Raw genomic sequence first — 19,485 nt, forward strand, 5'->3', positions numbered from 1 at the left:
TGCCAAAAATCAGGTCCATAGGATCATCCTAACCCATCCAAAAGTGTAGGAAAAATGGACAGATGTTGTTTCTCCACAGATCTACGCATTTCCCCTCCACAAATGGAAGGATTAGGATGATCCTATGGACCTGATTTTTTATAGGCACCCTATCCATGCAAGGGCCTTTCAAATGAATGCTTTGAATGACCCAAAAAATGTGGGCATACATGAGTTTTTGAGCTCAAGCTCAGATAAGCTTATATGAGCTTGAGCTCAAAAACACTTTCCTCAAAGAAAAAATAGACTTAAATCCGAGCTTCTAATGGAGAAGAACTCGCCTTATGTAGCCACATCTCATTCATTCTCCAGCTAAAGTAATGGGAGGTCTCGTTGAAAAAACATATGCATTCAATGTAGCTAAAAATTCAGGTGTGTAAAGAGCTACAGTTGAGAATGATCAATGGAACTCAAAATATCTAGCAATGGGCGAATTAATGAGATTTTCTTGAAACTTCAAAAGTCTTTATATCTGGTTTAGATATCATGATTTCCTAATAGGGAAATTTCAATAATTGGACTTGAGTTCACAGCCAAAAGGAACCGAGATGTAACAAAGAATCTATGACTAGAAGAATTTCGCTATATAGCTTACAACGTGCAGAAGTTCATTGAATCCTCGATTCTTGCAATTAGAGAGGAAATATTATACATATTAGATAATAGAAGTTAGGACTTATGAATTTGGTCCTTAACTCACTATAAAAACTGTGAAGCATATAATTTGATAAGATCTAGCTAATCGCTCTTAAATCCCCAATAAAATTGGAAAAATCTGACTTGTATTGGAGCAAATCAGTTCTAAAGGTAATTATGATAATAAATTCAATCCAGATCTGTTGAAGGTATACAAAGATGTTCCGATTTGGCGGTTCTTCACAATGTCATTAGCATATCCAAATGTTAATAGGTCTCGAGGTTCATTCTTGGCTTTTACATGTAATTCCCACAAGTTTGAGAAAGACACAATGAATCGAAATACAAGCAACAGAAGATCACTTACAAAAATGTTGTTCATGATGAGTTCAATAAGCACCCTCATGAAATTCTTGTAGGGATTTCAATCTTGCATAGTCCCCAGTAAATCTTGAATTCTTGATTTCTTGGCTTGATGTTTTTAAGAATTCGGTGTTAAATTCTTGCAAGGAGATGCAAGAACCCCAAAATTCTCATGAACCTTGCATCAAACAAAGGAAAACTCTCTAGTGAGAGACTTGAAATCAAGCCTTCCATCTCCTACTTCATGAATACAAAAGCTGAAATCTTTGCACTTGTAAAGGATTTCCTTACAAAGGAATCTTATATCTTTATTTTAATTTTTAAAAAAATTACAGCAAGTGATGACTTTAAGACCACATCCCCTTACATGTAGGGGTGTAAATGGATATTCGGAAATTCGATTACCGTCCGCATCCGAATCCGTTTAAAGCGAATATTATCCGAATCCGTTTGAAGCGGATATTATCCGAATCCGTTTATGAGATATCCGGCTCTTAGCGGATGCGAATCTGGTAAATGGTATATCCGATCCGTTTAACATCCGAATCCGAGAAGTAAATCCTTTTTATTTATTATTAATAATATCATTAATATTTATTTTTAGTAATGACACACTATCTTTTGTTTCTATAAGAAAAGTGAATATTCTTTTTAGAAAAAAAATATAAAAACAAAAATAGCCCAAACCCATTCCATCAAAATAGCCCAAACTCATTCCATCATATACAAAAAAAAGAGGAAAAACCCAAAGACCACTACCAACACTATCATCCATCCCCATCGCCTCCCTCTCTCTCTCTGCCTTTGTTTTAAAAGGAAGAAGATGATCTCATATATTTTAGGGTTTGAGAGTTAATTTTGTGAAGAGAATGTAGAGGTCTAGTTTTAAGGTTTGGAAAATTCATTCGAGTAAGTAGGAGAAAAAAGATAAAGTGCTGCAATAAAATGTTCGAATTTACCGGATAAACGGATACGGATAATATCCGAATTCGAACAATATCCGACGGATACTAATTCGGTAATAGATATTAAATATCCGTCGAATCCGAATCCGAATTCGAATTCGGATAGTGTATACTGTAATCGAATTCGGATATAGCCATATCCGCTCCGAATTCGATCCGTTTACACCCCTACTTACATGGTAAAAAGACTACACTATCCTTACGAAAAAATACATAAAAGAACATGACTAGATACAGCAATTACCAACATGCCACTACTATAACTAATCAACTATTACATAGGCCGATGTTTTGCCCACAGAGTGCTTCTGCATCAATAATTCTAATCCTCCGATCTAAAGAGAGCGCAACCATCTGGGGTATGCCTTGTTCTTTGCTAGGTAGTTAGTTGGCCATGGATCACGTATAAAATTCTAGGTGGCAACTCTATCTATTGAACGTTGAAAGGAGGGATAGGCTTTAACATTTATACATCATAGGAGGAGGATGTATGAGAGTTGAATCTCATCTCTCAACATCTAATCATCCAATCAACATTCACGTGTCGGGATTTTCAAAATAACCTACCTAATGAGGATTAAACAAAAATGGAAGATATTACCTATCCCGATGTGCAATAAGAAAAAAATAGAAGAAAATAGAAGAGAAGAAATGGAGCGAAACGAGGGAAGACCACGACGCCTTCGCCCATAAGATATAAAATCATTTTGCAAACGATCCCCACTCTACTTAATTTAAATTTGCTTAGCACTTGAATGGGTTATTTTAATAGCCTAACTGGGCAAAATTTAACCCCAAAAGAAGTGTAACTAACTTTGCAAAAATATCAAGGCAACATCCATTTATGTAAACCTCATCTTTCTTATTTGCATTTTATCCCTAAAGTCTATCCCACATTGGTTTTGAATAATTTTTATCTAGATTCTCATCTAGGGATCATCACTTCCACTCTAGACAAAACAAGATTTTCCCCAATTTCTAATAAAACAATAAAAATCTATTCGAGCTCAAGAAAATTGGCATTTGAATATAAGTTATTGCGAGGAGATACATGAGAATCTCTTCAACTTTTCCACCTTCCACCTGTATTTTAGAGTGTTTAGCCTCGGCTTACTCAATGTGTGCCGGTTAAGGAAAGTGTGTGTGGATGTGCGAGGCAAAGTTATTTTCCAAAAGTCGATCAGGGCAAGGATAATCGAGCCTTTTCGTCCCCCGGGATTGGATATCGGGCAATTGAGAATAAGAGGGGAACATCCCTTCTTCCTTAGGTTATACCAATTCTTTTGATAAATAATTAAAATGGGCTTAGGATGGGTCATGCGAAGAGTTGACGGAAAATATAGAAAATAATGAGGAGATCCGGCTTAAAAGAAATAAAAAAATACAAATAATCACTAATGCATGAAAGAAAAGCTCACCTTAGAAGATGATTCCTTTAAACCATGGTTTTAAATTTCGACCGAAATCCAAAATTTCAGATTTCGGTGGGGACCGAAACCGAAATTTCCTGAAATTTGATATTTCACGAAATACCAAATTTCGGTCGGAATTTCTGTCCAAAATTTCGGAATTTCAGTTCCAAATTTCGAAGCTTAATACCAAATTTCGGACTGAAATTTCGAATTTCGCCGAAATTTCGGATTTCGGTGGCGTCCGAAATAGGTACCGAAACCGAAATTTAAAATCTTGCTTTCAACGTCTCTGTACTATCAAAATAAGTTTTTGATATCGCAGAAAACACATTACAAGAACTCTGGTGCTGCCTGCAGAGAGTGATTACAAATTCTGGTACTACCGAAATTAATGACTACAAACTAACATAAAACAAGAAAGTAAGTTAAGGCATAGTTGTTTGATGTTATGTGTGTTCTCTTCCCTTGATGCCGCCTTCTTTTCTTATAGCAAACTTTTTGTGGCGATTATTCTCAACAATAACTTCCCCTTCAAAGTTTGAAGAGCACTTGTCACCACTAATTTTAACTTCCAAAGGCCACCACCACCACCTATAACTTTCACACCACTATTTGTAACTTCTGAAGGTCACTACCACCACTTGGGACTTTCACTTCGAGAAAAAACTGCACGTAACTTCCCCTTTGAAAAGATCATAATGCATGGGAATAATCACCACCATAATTAGAGAATTTCAAAACAATTGTGTAAACACAGAGATAATATTTCTTTGATTAGTTTAATTATTTATTTTTCTAGTTAATATACAGGCATAAGTAAGCTGGGATTGAACCTTCGACCTCTGGGTTGAGAAATAAAACATCTTACCAATTGAGCTAGAGGCTCAACCCAAAAATATTTTTTTGGTAGGTAAGCTGGGATCAGACCACTGACCTCTACGTTGAGGAGCAAACCCTTTACTATTGAGCTAGAGGCTCAATCCCAAGTAGTTATAATTTCTTAGTAATAAAAGTAGTTATAAATTAATAGATATTCAAAGTATGATTAATTATTAGGTATATCAAAATGGTATTCTAATTATGCACTTTTATATATCAATCATAGTTTATTATCTTGCAGTTTTAGATAAGATAATGGAGAACTACTTAAAACCCATACATCGAAACTTATCTACCAGAGTCCCCATAGAATCTTCTTAATTAACAATACTATCGTCGAGTGCCTTAAATAATTTTTAAAATTTTCTTTACCAATTTTACACTTGCTTATAAATGAAGTTTACTTTTATTTGGAAGATTAAAGAAAATGATAGACAAATCCCTAAAATCTAAAATCTCTCCCTCCTAATAGATTCTCATTAAAAACACTGATCTTTGAAAAGTCTCTCTCTCTCTCTCTCTCTAGCTCAAGTCTCAACCGGATAGAATCCCATCTCCCTACCACTATATGTATTCTACTCCTTTCTTGGTAGAGGAATCTCTCTCTCCCTTTCTTAAATGATTGATTAATTCTTAGGCTTATTAGCATTCTTAGCCCATGCTACCCATAATTGTAAAATAGAGGGCCCTATCCCATCAAAATATAAGGTATAAAATAGTGGCTCCACCACATTATATATTGTTGGATCGTGTGGCCATCAACCCTCGATCTGTAATCGGTGATGATCTTTATATGGCCATTAGTGGAGATCATTGTGTGACAATCCCCAAACATTGATTGCACAGACCCACTTGCATTTGTTTTCCAAATTACAATTATATGGATTATGTTTGTATAATCAAACCATTTTCGAAAGGGAAACCTTTATCAATTGCATGGCATGTGCATTGGGGAGATTGGAAGGGGATGTGCCTGCCACATCAGTTGGTGGACCAGCTTGGTGTGGGTAGCTCATTAGGTAGTTGACAATATCTCAACTAGTGAGCGGGTAGTTGCCTTTGGTGGGTGCATGTGATTAGTGGTGTGGGGCCTATTTAGTGGAGTATATGAGTCTATCCTATGTGTTGTTTTGGCCCCCTGATCGATTATGGAACGGACCTAATTGATAGGCCGTGCTGGAAATGGAGTAGCCTCTCTCAAGTGGAAATGTAAAAGCCTTTCTAGGTAAAATTGTTGGAAATGGAGAAACCTCTCTCAAGTAGAGATGGAAAAGCCTTTCCAGGAAAGTTGCTGGAAAATTAGCAACCATCACCCCACGAGAGTATAAATACTTCCCGTTAATCAAGAAAGCAACAATGTATGTGCTGAAAAGATTTGCAAGCCAGCTCCCTCATAAGAGAACAATAGTTTTCGGAAATAGTACCCTAGGCTCTCTTCCAATCTACTATTCTCGCATCCATTGCACTTGATTTTGAGCAGCCAAGTGCACATGATATTGAGCAGCCAAGTTTTTGCAGGATTCTACAAGTTCAGAACTGAAGGTGTTCCCATGGTGTTCCAGAGGATTCGGCTCGAGGGAGATTGATTCGGTTGCACCGTTCAAGGATTTTCAATCATTATATTAGGTGTAAATGGTGGGCCCTGTCCTATTCATGAGTTATGTCCAGATGGGGCCCATGCATAGTTGATGGCCCCACCCATCAAAAGTAACTTTTTCTTTAAATTAAGGGTAAATTTGGTAAAAAAAAATAATTAAAAGTTTATAATTCACATGGATAAGTTTTGATATATGTGGGGTTTCGTAGTTTTTCCATAAAATAATAGTAAAGAACAGTAGAGTTGGTGGTAAATGAACACATAAATTTGAGAAAAGTACGGAAATTGGGCAATAGTTTCGAGAAATTATTTTTAAAACAATCATCAAACACGAGTAATTCTTCAAAATTTGGTGGAAAAAAGACCTTAATACCCTTTTGACATGATCAGAGTCCTCGTATGTTGCCCTTCATGACAACAATAGGGGGCTGTGGACCCCGATCCGAGGACGGCGAGGGAACGGGCCCCTAGCACCCTCTGGATCATCCACGTGAATGGAGAGCTCTACCAAGGAACTCTCAAAACGAATGCCACCCTCATAGCATAGCACGAGTGGCGATGTAAAAACGAAAGAGATATGTCTTGATCCGGAGCCAAGGCTGGAAACCAAGACATACCTAAAATAAACTCAGAGTCGCCATCCATGGATATGCCATGGAACCCTAAAATCAAATCCTCTGTGCAATGGATAACCAGAAATATATATGGTTTCGTGCCTGGTTACGAATGGAGAAGGTCTGAGAGCACCCCCAATTCGTCCGAGTGCAAGTACTTGGTCTCTTATGCCATTTATTATTAACTCCAAAGAAGTTTGGGTAAAAATCATGTGAAATGGGAACAATTTTCAGGAGTCGTCTACCTAAGCATGCATTTTCTGAGGATAAAATAATAAGCACATATAAAATACAATGAAAGATGTGTCACCTAAGCATAGCTAAGTTATGAGTGACATGCCTAATGGGTGTCTAAGTTCTGATATGCAAACACATGCACGCGATAGCTAAAGGTATAGGATCAGTACAAGAAAATAAGAAAACACATCAAAAAAATACAATAACTACACAACAAATCCTAATACTCTAAATAATTGGCCCTAGTCCTCGGATGATCTGATATTCATCCAAAGAAGCCTACGTATCCCCGCCTCCACGAGAATCAAGGCAACGTAGTTCTTCGCACCTATTCTAAACTATGATGCCTAAGACACCTAGACCTCTATCCTAGACTCGATCTAAAAGATCAGACTAGTTATTAAAGCTTCTTGTACGATTATTTAAATTCCAGTGAATTGTGGATTTTATGACACCCTATATGCCCTAACTAAATGCAGATTAGCCCTACGCTAATGCAGGTGGTTCCTACAACCTATGTGTAACTAGGCTGCATTTCCTAAGGAAAATAAAGGGTAGACTAACGTATCCTACTCTAGTCATCACTCGGTGATGTGGATCGCCGACTGACCGGACGGAGGCGCTCCTATAACTCTAGGACAGACCCCTAACTCTAAAACAAGCACACAACAAACAAACAAACAAACGACCTATCAAAAGAAAAATCTAACTCTAAAACTCTCTATCTAGGAGAAACTCCTAACTCTAGAGGAAGATCTTTTGAAAATGAGGTTTTAAAGATTTAAAATGTTATTTACAAAAGTTTGGCTGGACTTGGGATATAAATCCCAAGCTGCACTACGTACCTCGTGGAAGAGGATCAAGCCAACGTAGTTCGAAACGAACTCTCCTAATTGCTAATTCTAAAACACTCAACACTTTTGGCTTTTTAGAGGTTTTTCAAGTATTTTTTATGTTTTGAATTTCTAATGTTTTTGAGTTTTAAAATATTCAATGTTTTTTGGATTTTAAAACTTTTCCAATGTTTTTGAAGTTTTAAAGAGTTTTCACCCTTTTGATCAAAGACCTAAGGGAATATACAAAGCAAAACCCTAGAGCTAAACCCTAGGGCTAAACAGGGGAATCCCCTAACTAATAACACTATCAAAAGCGAAAGTAAATGAGTCAAAGACTCTCTAATAACACCACCACAAAGATGAAGGAGTCAAAGACTCTCTAATAATACTGTTAAAGTGAACAAATGAGTCAAAGATTCTCTAATAAAATCCTTAAAAGGACAAAAGAGTTGAAGACTCTCTAATACTCTATAAAGGAAAACCAATATGACATAGCATGTCTTTCAAATCAAAGGGGAGACAAACAGGGGGGTGTGAGACTGAGCTAGTCTCTTAAAAGGGGAACTCTCTAAATGAGACAAGGCTAGTCCCCAAACAAAGACTCTATAAACGAGGTAGGGCATGCCTTCCATGAGAAAATTCCCTACCAAATTAAGGTGACATCCCAAAGGGGGATACTCTAAGCAATAAGGCTCGTCTCCAAGGGAGGATCGCCTTAATGAGACAAAGCATGTCTCCTATGGGGAAAATATCTAACACTAACGAGGCAAAGCATGCCTCCTATGGGGGGACTCTTCTAATGAGACGAAGGCTGACTCCCTAAAGGGGGAGGCTCTAAGCAACGAGGCTTGTCCCTAGAGGAGAGCTGCCTAGCGAGACAAATCATGTCCCCTAAAATGGAGGGATTAATGAATAAGGGCGTCTAAAAGACTAAGTAAGTTTACTAGATAAAGAGGGGAACACTACTTGGACTAAGCAAGTCCGCTGAGGCTGGGCTTGCTCTATAGAGACACAAATTGTCTCTCTAGAGGGGAGGCTCCGACTATCGCCATCATTGCCCTTGCAATGAAAGAAAGCTAATGAATAAAGCTACATGACCAACAAGACTGGGAAAGTCTGCCAAAGAAGAGAGGGGAATGCTTTTCGGACTAAACAAGTCCCCTAAAAGGTTGGAGAGAGGATAAGGCTATGAGACTTAGCTAGTCTCCTAAAAAGGGAAAGACTAATACGAGACTAAAATAGTCTCCCAAAAAGGAGGCCCCGGCCAGCGCCATTTAAATTAGAGAGATGGATGACACATTTGAGGGTAATGAGATCTGCCACTGGTTCCACAACTCGAGCCTTTGCGGTCTCAGCATCCTCCTCCAAAATAATATTTGCTGCACTGTCATCCGATATTGAGAGCTTCCCTTCATTTGATTTTCCTGCCCTTGAAAGCTTTCCAAATCAGGAACATGAGTACCTGCGCTTTGGCCCTTGAATGGCGGAGGTGCCCGAGGGTCTACAACTTGAACTTCATTGTCAGCAAACTTATCTAAAAAAATATAACAATAGATTTTATTTTATTTATATATATATATATATATATATATATATATATATATATATATTTGAACAGAATTTCAGTGGCAGCCACTTAAACCCATATAAGAACAGTTTCTTATCATTCCACGGGCAGCCCCAAATGGCTGAATCCATAACAGAAGAGATTGAACATGAGTTGCAGACCTACAGAGAATATTCATCCAATGCGATCAACAGCCACACCATGGAAGTGTTTATAATACCATAAGAAATAGAAATGACTATTGCACTAGCAGCCACTTAACGGTAAACAGAATTTAAAATCCAATCCAACTAAGACTGAATCACCACGTAGTCCAAAAACTGCAAACTAAAGCCATCATCAGTTACTCCTAACAAAAAGGCCACCAGTTGGCTATCCAGCACATAAACTGATGAAAAAGGACTACTAGGTATTGGTGGCTTTGGTGTAAATCTGCTGGCTGGAGTGAGCATAAATCATCCTGATAGAACCTCTCGCCATTAGATCTTTGATCGTCCTCCGTGCGAGTGATCCATTAATCCTCAATCTATCCGACAAGATCGACGGAGTGATGAGCTTGTACTTGGAAACTTCAATAAGAAGCTTGTCATAACTACCCTGATCAAAGAGAACCATGTTGTTCACCTTCTCCTTCTGCTTACCTTTGCTCCATTTCTTTTTTTTTTTGTTTAAATGACAACATATACGTGGTATTGCTAAGCCAAAATACATACATACATATATATATATATATACATATATATACATATATATATATATATACATATATATACATATATATATATATATATATATATATATATATATATATATATATTGAACAGAATTTCAGCACCAGCCACTTAAACCCATATAAGAACCGTTTCTTATCATTCCACGGGCAAGTTTCATTTCAACCAATGAAATCCAAAACAGTTTGCAAGACAAGATCATTATCACACATCACCATTCTATTTTTTGCATAATGGAAAACACTCTGGATGCACAAATATTATTATTTCAAGATGTGTAATGCTCATGGAAAACCAAGGTCCAAATGAAATTTAGTACAACAAATCTCAAAACTAACGCTGACCATTTTTTCAAAGGGTGTTGACCTTGTCAATCTCCTATCATTTAAAGGATTGTCTCAAATTATAATGACTTCTCTTTACGATTTCTAAGTTAAGTATATAGAAGAACATGTAAATGATTAGATGAGACAAAAGAAACAAGCTTGATCTAACAATGCTATATAACCTGCAGAGTATTTAAATGATTTAAAGTAAACAAAGTTCCAATATTTGACAAAATTATCATATCGCTGACATTTGAAGTAAGGAATAAAGGAGCACTGCAAATGCTTCAACATGGGAAAAAAAAGAAAAAAGATCCAAGCATTTGAACATTCAAATCATGACAACAAATATGCGCCTGACAATGATCTTAAGAACAATCTTCTCATCCTTTCACTGAAATTGCAGCCATTGAAGAGGACTAATTCAAAAAATGATCTTCTCTAGTTAAATAAAATCACACAAAATATAGATTGTACAAGAAGAACAGATATTGGATAAAATCCTAACCACAAAAAACCAACTGCTTAAAGAAATGTTATTTCTGCACACAATTCCAAGAAATTAATGCCAACAAAACAAAAAGTAGTGAGAACTTCACAACAGGTTATGTTTGAATGATTTAGGAAAAGTAAAACTACACATATGAAGGTGACCCAAGTATATGAAACAAAAGAAGCCATCTATGTGTTCATCCAGTTCATGAACTCATAAGAAGAAAAGAAAACGTGAAGATTTTGGAAGATCCAAACTTCTTACGAAATTCTAAGGAACAACCTCAGGATATTTTAATTAATCTGCAACCATGATACATCTTCACACATTTTTAAAATCTCCAAACACAAAGGTTGAAACCAATGATACAAATCATTGATTTATTTACTTGTAATCATAAGAAACGCATGTATGGACCAAGGCTAAGAATAAGACAGGGATTAGCCACAATACAATTACATTAAGATTAAAAACATTTTAAGAATAAAAATCCAATTAGAGCTAATACAAATATCTTCTTATAGGCATTTAATCAAACAGATTGTAAGCCTTTGTAAGCACAAATCAATAAAGTGAAGCAAATACCATCCGATCAGATAAGAGGCTAAAATAGGGAAAATAATCACATGATCCATACAAATCTTATAGAGATAATTCATATACTCAAAATCAAGATGAAATTTGATGAAATAGATTGTACTTACTTGATTCAAATGCCTCGATCTACCTTTTCTTTTCTTTAGGGATCCTGAAGTTGCTCAATATGTAGATCTGCTCGCAAATGATGTCTTCTTGCTTAAAATCAAGTGGAATGCCCAAAACTTATTCACTAACAATGAGATCTGAACTAGTAAAAAACAGATCTATAGAATATATGAATAGATCAAAGGTTTGGAGCCGTAGATCTAAGCTTTAGATACGAATCTAGGGTTTGAGAGAAAGAGATTAAGGTAAATGATGTAAAAAAATGATTTCTAGAATTTAGAGGGTTTGAACATAGGTTTCAATGGCCAATTCTCACAGAAACGAGTCTAGATCTGGATTTATAGAGAAGATAAGTAGGGACAAGACCTGCGAAACAGATGAAGCTGATAAAGAAAAATAACCAAAAAACTTTCACCCAAAAGCTTCGATCTGAGCTCGAAATGATTTAATCGGAGCTAAAACCCTAGATCTAAGGCTTGGAGATTTTAAAGAAGAAAGGTAACAGACTGATGGATTAGAAACTTGGATCTGTAATTAGGGTTTAAGCAGAAAATAAGGTTGAAAACTGAGTAAAGGGAGGTTGAAGACGATGGTGGATGAAAGTATAACCTGAAAAATGGTCAGATCCCGGCAAGGCCACTGGATCTGCAATGGATTTGGTTGGAAAAAACCAAATCCCAGCCGGACCCGATCGGAGAAGGAGTTATAAAGGGGAAATATGAAGAAAAAACTATTTCTAGCAAGCCTTACATGGATTTAAGGTGATGAGATTACCGTATCTCCGGTAGAAATGATCTAGAACGATGATCGGGACATGGCCGGAGCTCTGGTCGAACACACCGGAGAAGAAGATCAAAAATCTCTCCCTCTCACTCTCTCTCTCTCTCTCTCTCTCTCTCTCTCTCTCTCTCTCTCTCTCTCTCTCTCTCTTTTTCAACGAAAATGAGAATGAACAGTACGCATTTCCTCTTGATTTTTTTTATATACCAAAATAAAAGAGCTGATATCCACACCCCCACTTGATGAGGCGCGCGAAAAATTGATGAGGCGCACCCGCCAGATTTGTCTTATTCGGCTTGGGCGCGCCTATCACGGGATAACTCACCGCCCTTCTCAACTGGATACCCCTTGCGGTGGCTAAATCACCCCTCTTTTGGTTCGCACTACACTCCATACATCGCTCGTCTTATTTGTCATTTCTCGGCAGATTTTGCCGAAACCTTATGGGGACCTCGGTGGGACCCTAAGCTACTTCAAGGTTCAATTTGGGATCTCAAGTCACTGATTTGACAAGGCCTTGCCCAAACGACACGAACTTGGGTCTGGTCAAAATGGGGTGTCTACAGGGGCCGAGACAAAAATAGCATTGTCCGAATGATTTTTTAAGAGCTTCATCACATGCCCACTTAAAAATTCCAATTCCACTATTCCTGCTAGTATCAAAATTGAAAGTGTCAGTATTGTTAAGAGTTTGAATAGTTTAAGTCAAACCCCTTAACTCTTGTACCTATAAAACAGTTAGCAAAAAATAAGTTTCTCCATGACAATTTATTATCATTTTTGGAAGTTGGAAAGTACTGCTGCACACGCCATACATGACATCCATATGGTGATAACAATATTTTATTATTTATCACTTCTCTTTTGGCTAAAAATGGCTAAGTTATTGAATATTTCATTATTTACACATCTCTTTTGGTTGAGAACAGAGACGTTATTGAATATTTTATTATTTCTCACGTCTCTTTTGGCTGAGAACGCCGCTGGATTCTAGAGTACACCACCAGATTCAAGAAACACCCATCATTTAAAGATATCAAGTACGTCGCCGAATTCTAGAATACGCTGCCGGAATATTGAGTACGCTGCCGGATTTTTTGGGTTCAAACATGTGTTCCAAATGTATTGAGTACGCCACCAGATTCTAGAGTACGCCGCCGGAATATCAAGTACGCTGCCAGATTTTTTTGGTTCAAACATGTGTTCTAAATGTATCGAGTACGCCACCAGATTCTAGAGTACGCCGCCGGAATATCGAGTACGCTTCCGAATATCAAGGGGTACGGCAGTGGAAATAGGTTGTACGGCGGTGAAATTCAGGGGTACACCGGCGGAAATAATGGGTACGCCGGAAGAATCCCATACAGAGAGATGACAATATTATTAGAATACGCCACCGTTCCATATTGATGTCCACGTGTTGTGGATCCGACTGTCTATGCATATTGGCCATGGCCAAGATTTAAACGAACCCAAGGGACTCTAGGTTCAAAGGAAAATTTCAAATCCAAACCAAACCAGCTGTGAATAAAGGCGCCAATGTTCCAAAAAGTTTTTTTTAACACGTGTCAACCTTCCTTCCGTCTCTAATTATTTCTGACAACCAAGATCCAAACGAACCCAAGGTTCCGTCGATTCAAATACACATTCAGACAAACCAAGAGAAGCCTCGTGCAGTGTGCCAACGTAAAAGGGGTGAGAGGCATTAAATATAGGGGGATTTTCTCTACAAAGAAAATACTAAATTAATGAAAAAGTGAATCATGAAGGACCAACATATGAGGACTACATCTTGGTTCTAATAATGTTAGAAGGGTATTGGGGTATTTTTTCCACTCGATTTTGAAGAATCACCCGTGTTTGACGATTGTTTTAAAAAGTACCCGAAATCCGTAATTTCTTGAAACTATTACCCCATTCTGTACTTTTATCTATAAATTCTAGATTTCCTTGTACTCTCCCAGTCTTGACTGTCTCTCTCTCTCATTTCTATTTTCATCCAAGGCATGTAGCCGTGTAGTGAAGTAAAATGGGGGTTTGTTATCACTCAGAATGACTAGACATACTGATATCTGCCTAAGTGAGCAGATGTTGGCTCGTCAAGCATATCATAACCATGTGGTCATGCTCAAGAGAGATCATACTTTTTCATTATTCTTTTGACTCATGTCTTCTCACTGACAACCCCTCAAATCTCTCCCTCTCTCCCCCCCTTTCTTACATTAGATAATTCAATGAAAATATCTTATCTTGTCCTCAAAGTAACATCGAATATGGGCCACCTAATTACTGCGAGTCATTTTGGACTCGAGTGATCTAACTCATCTTTAAAGAAAGGGGTGAGGGTTTTTTCCCTCAGCTTCTAAGTTTTGTTTCCTTAGAAAATAAAATGCTTTGAAAATTCTAAGTTGCAACTCAAGGGTGAGTGAAGTAAAAAAGATTAAATAACACCTTCTCCATCTGCTTAAGCTTTTGGAGTAATTAAATATTTCACAGTTAATTATTTGCATGGTATTTTCCTTTCTTAAAAGAGTCAGATTTGTAAGTAAAAACATTCACAAGCCATTTAGTTCAAATTCACACAATAAATAACGGGTAATGATATTTCTCAAAGAATGTTATCCCCTTCTAACAAGATCGCTATGCGCAGCGGAACAAAAATCAGATAAAATTATATTTCTCAAAGAACTAAAACATCCCACTGATTGTGTGTGGGGCTGACTCGTGATTGGTATGCCATCAAGCATCCAAGCTGCCTACGTACCCAAGCCTCACTGGGATCGGAGTGGACGTAGTTCGGTGGCCTAAATTAAGCTGCATGCCTAAGACATATAGGACACCGATCTAGACTGGACTGACTGTTTTGAAAGTTTAAGAGAGATTATTTAGTTCAAGTTGAGTAGATTTTTGTACCCTATGACTACATCTAAGATGCAATATGGCCCTATCTAAGTACAAGACGCTCCCTCAACTAATGCAGGTGCATCCTACATCATAGGTTAACTAGGCTTGTCCTACAGGAAAAAGAGGGTTAACTAGTAAAACTAATCTAAAGGTCAATTGCTAATAATAGCAATCAGCCGTGATGAGGGTGGACTCCTAACTCTAGGACACCATAAAACCTAGAACACAGCGTGACGTAAATGTTCCTAAAGCGGCTCTAAAGGTTCCTACGAGGTGGGACAGTGATCCAACGGTTCCAAGATTGACTTGCACATGGGTTTACCCAACCCAAATTATTAGGTTCATGATTTTCAATTCTTTTAAGGGTTCCTAACACCTACAAGAAAAATCTAAGGCTCTAAGGGTTAGATATTCCCCACAAGGGTTGAATTCATGGAAGGGAATCGTACTTTCCACCCTTACACAGTTCGGCAAAATAAATCATGATATACTGTTGCCTGACTTTTTTTTCAGGATTTTCGTGAACAAAGACCTCGAAGCCAACAATATATTTAGATTCGTACGACGGGTCTTTTAGATGCTTAAAAGTCAAGAGTTGATCGCAATAAAGAAACGATCATGAATACAACCCTCTCATAAAAAATAACTTAGATTAGCCAGTTATGAAGGAACTTAATGATTTTTAAGGTTTCTATTCAAATGACTTAAGGGATACATGAATTCTGAAAAGTTATGATGTTCTAAAAGTTTTCACGATTTTTAGAATTAAAGTGAATTTTTAATGATTTTAACAAAATCAGACCAGATTGATACTATTACAAAGTAACATATAGTAAACATGCTCTAAATCATTCCAAATTATCACTATAATATGTTCACAATAATTTCAAACCACAATAAAAATTTCACACATTATCTCTGAAATTTACTATTTTAAATATATTTATTTATGTTCTGTCTGATTCAAAGATAAATAATAAAGAATATCAAAACGTGTACAACAAATCCGAAAAATTAATAATATGATTTTTCTGGGCCAATTCATCTTACTACAAAATTTTAGCTTCCGAGAACTTCATTTGATGGTATCTCCTTCATACATGTAAAAATAAGTAATTTTCATTAAACAATTCCAGAAAATATAATAAATAAACTCAAAATATTTTAAAAACTTTTATATGAAATTTAAATATTAAAATAGTACTAAGAATAAAATTTCGTCCAATTTTGAATTGTTTTGATACATGAACGATTTTTTATTCGTCAAATATCCTTTTTCTAGGTATATTTTGGACAAATTTTAGAGTCATCAAAATAAATGAATTCTAGTAGAACTTTTAGATTTCTAGTGTTATTTATCCCAATTGAAAATCAAAAAATATAATTTTGGGAAAAATCTTTGATTTTGAAACACGTGCTTTGTAAATCGACTTAAAAACTACTTGAAACCCTAATCGGTTGATCGAATTTTAAAGCCATCAATATAAATGAATTCTAATGGAACTTTTAGATTTATAGTGTTTTTTAAATCCAATTGAAACTCAGAAAATGTAACTTTGCGAAAAATGCTTAGATTTAAAACACTTGCTTTGTAAATCGATTCAAAGGCTACTTAAAACCCTAATTGGTTAAACATCCAATTTTTCAGATGTAATATTGTTATTCTTCCACCAAAATCAGTAATAAAGTAAATTGACCCATCATAAATCATATTAGATCATGCAATATAATCTCTCATGAAATTCTCTACAAAAACCCATGAAGAAAACAAAGATAAGACACCTCTAACATGTTACTAGTTTTAGATTACATAGAATAAGATACTAACCGTTGATCGCTTTTCTTGTCTTTAAGGTGTATAAATCCAAGATATTCGCTTTGTCACACCTTGTATACGCAAAAGAAAACCCCAAAGATAATCTGGTTTTGACGTTTGTTGAGGAAGAGACGAAGAAATCCAAGTGTGCTTTGAAGAAAAACAAGCAATAGAAGATGATCAAGAACACCACAATGTGTGAAGGAATTTTCTAGAGGGGGAAGACAAGGTGGGATGTTTTTCCTAAAGAAGAAAATCCTTGGGTGGGTTTGCTTTTATAGGCACAAGGCTAGGTTTGAGTGAATTTGGAAGTTTCCAATGTGAGCTCTCTCCTTTTGGCTTGTTTCCAATTTGTGCTTTTAACTTTCTCATTCTTTGATTTCCATATTGAACTTATTTCTAAACCTTATTTCGTGCAAGCTAAGTAATGCTAAATTACACAATAGAGATCCTTCAAGATCAATCTAGAAGCCTTCTCACATAGAAAACTAGCTTTTATGAATGATTTACGTCCAAAGAGGGATGCCCAACGTTTGAGCTCGTTTTTGACCTACTTAGAGGCTGATTGAGGAAAAGTTGTAAACTAGAAAATTATAGATCTTTTTGAGACATGGAACAAAAGGAATGAGGGCATGTGAGAACCAATGAGACAATGAAAGGGCAATGCAATAGAGAAAGTAATGACAGTACAAAGTATGCGAGCAATAGGAAATAGAACGGAGAAGCACATCGCACAGCAAACCAAATAGATATATATATATATATATATAGATGATGTGAAATGCCACACATAGAAGTGTATGCAACCATTCAAAGTACATAGCATCCACCACACAACATAACATCTAGACAAGGATAAACCTAAAACAGCCCAAAAAGATCCAACCTACCATAAAGGCATCGATCTAAATAGGATCCATACAAACAACCAACGAACCAAATACAACCTAGCTAAATACAAACATATTGATAAGCCAAAGTTATAAGAGAAGTCTAATAAAAATGATGTCTAGTATTAGAGAACTAAAGCCATCTACTGCTCTGGAGGAGGCGGTGGCTGGTGAGAAGAACTGCCCGGCTGCTGGCCCCACTGGCCACTGGAGAGGTAGTGGTAATAGGCGGCCCACTGGTCATCAACATGGGTAATAAGAGTCTGGAAGCGAGTGGAGATCTCAGAGTCGACATGAGTAGACAGTCGCTCAAACTGTGAGGCCATTGATCGCTCAATGGCCTCCTACATGTGAACCAAATCCTGTCGGGTGTAGAACTGAGAGGTATCCTGTGATGGCTGGGGTTCTGGTGCAGCCTGGTCCTTTGCTTCGTCTCCGACGCCAGCGTCAGAATCGGCCTCATCAAAGTGAATTTCAACCACGGCTTTATTAAGGGCCACACGTTTAAATGTCTGATCATCAAACGGGGCAGTATGAGTCATGGTCATCTCTCCATCCAAGGTGATGCCAAAGTGGCGGAAGACACGGGTGAGAATCATGCCATATGGCAAGGAAGAGCGATAACAGCCAGGTGTCTGAAACATGTATCGAAACATGATGTAGGGGAGACAGAGCTGGCAACCCTCGAGGATGCAGTAGATGAGATAGGCCTCTAAGGGTCGAAGGGCTTCGTGCATGCCAGCACGAGGGGTGAAGATGTGGTACATGAAATTATGGAGCATGCGCCCAACCATGATGAGATCAGAGGCTTGCACAGGCATATTGGGTTTGTAGTGGTGGATAATCCTACCAAAGACAGTGTCATGGGTAAGATCATCAAGGGAATGGGTCCTATCTTCCGGCCAGAAATAGTGTAACAAACCCTCATGGCTAATCCCAAGAAGTGTGGTGAACGAGTGATAGTTGAGTTTAATGACAGTTTTCTTAACCCTAGATTCGATTTTGAAGAAGGAAGGGGAAATGGTGAATTGGCATAGAAGAGACGCACCAAGCGAGGGTAAATGGGTTCGTTGATGTGAAGGATGGGCGTCCAATGGAGGGTATCAAATTTGGCTTGTAAATCAAAATATTGAAAGACAGGGGGAACAATGTACCTATCGGTTAAGACGCCCCGGGTGCCGACATCGGCCCAGAGTTTCTTGGCCCTATCTCCAGTAAAGAAGAAGTTGGGCACAACCTCGGCTACCACAGCCTTAGCCTTTGCCTTCTTCCGTGAAGGTCCTTCTTCCTCAGGATCGTATTCGGGTTCGACAACTTGGGAGGAGCCTCCAATGTTGAGATTTTTGGTTTTATGAGGCATGGTGAGAGGAAATATGGGTGGAAAAAAAAAGATGGCCCTAAAAGGGAAGAAAAAGGAGAAATAGGGGAAGAGAAGGGAAGAAGATGGAGGGAAATGGAAGAGAAAGAAGATAGGCAAGAGAAAATGGAAGAAAAAAGAGAAGAAAAGAGGTGTGTGAGGAGAGAGGACGAAATCCTGGGGTTTCAAGGGAGAAAATATGGTTTTGTAGGAAGAAACTAGGGTTTAATGGAAAATGAAAGAGGTTGGAAGGAAGAATAGGAGGAATGGGGGTCGGATTGGGAGTGGATTAGGGTAGAAAGGGAAAGGTAAGGTATGGTTGGGGAAGAAATAAGAGA

At 37.4% G+C, this 19,485-nt stretch overlaps 1 protein-coding gene across 6 annotated transcripts in view; it reads right to left on the reverse strand.

Moving 5' to 3' along the window:
- The window catches only part of LOC143889999 (T-complex protein 1 subunit epsilon-like), a 39,780-nt gene extending 27,468 nt beyond the window's left edge, over window positions 1-12,312 (reverse strand). For 3 of the 6 annotated variants that reach the window (XR_013255092.1, XM_077394471.1, XM_077394470.1), the window contains exon 1: window positions 11,400-12,312. The gene's annotated coding sequence lies outside the window, so the exon portion shown is untranslated. The remainder of the gene's footprint in view (window positions 1-11,399) is intronic. The other 3 variants (XM_077394467.1, XM_077394468.1, XM_077394466.1) reach the window with 3 other exon arrangements.
- Between the last annotated feature and the right edge of the window lie 7,173 nt (window positions 12,313-19,485).

The sequence above is a fragment of the Tasmannia lanceolata genome, unplaced genomic scaffold (genome assembly GCF_043159265.1).
Source record: "Tasmannia lanceolata isolate RefF3 unplaced genomic scaffold, GAP_Taslan_0.1 ptg000013l, whole genome shotgun sequence".
Taxonomy (NCBI): domain Eukaryota; kingdom Viridiplantae; phylum Streptophyta; class Magnoliopsida; order Canellales; family Winteraceae; genus Tasmannia; species Tasmannia lanceolata.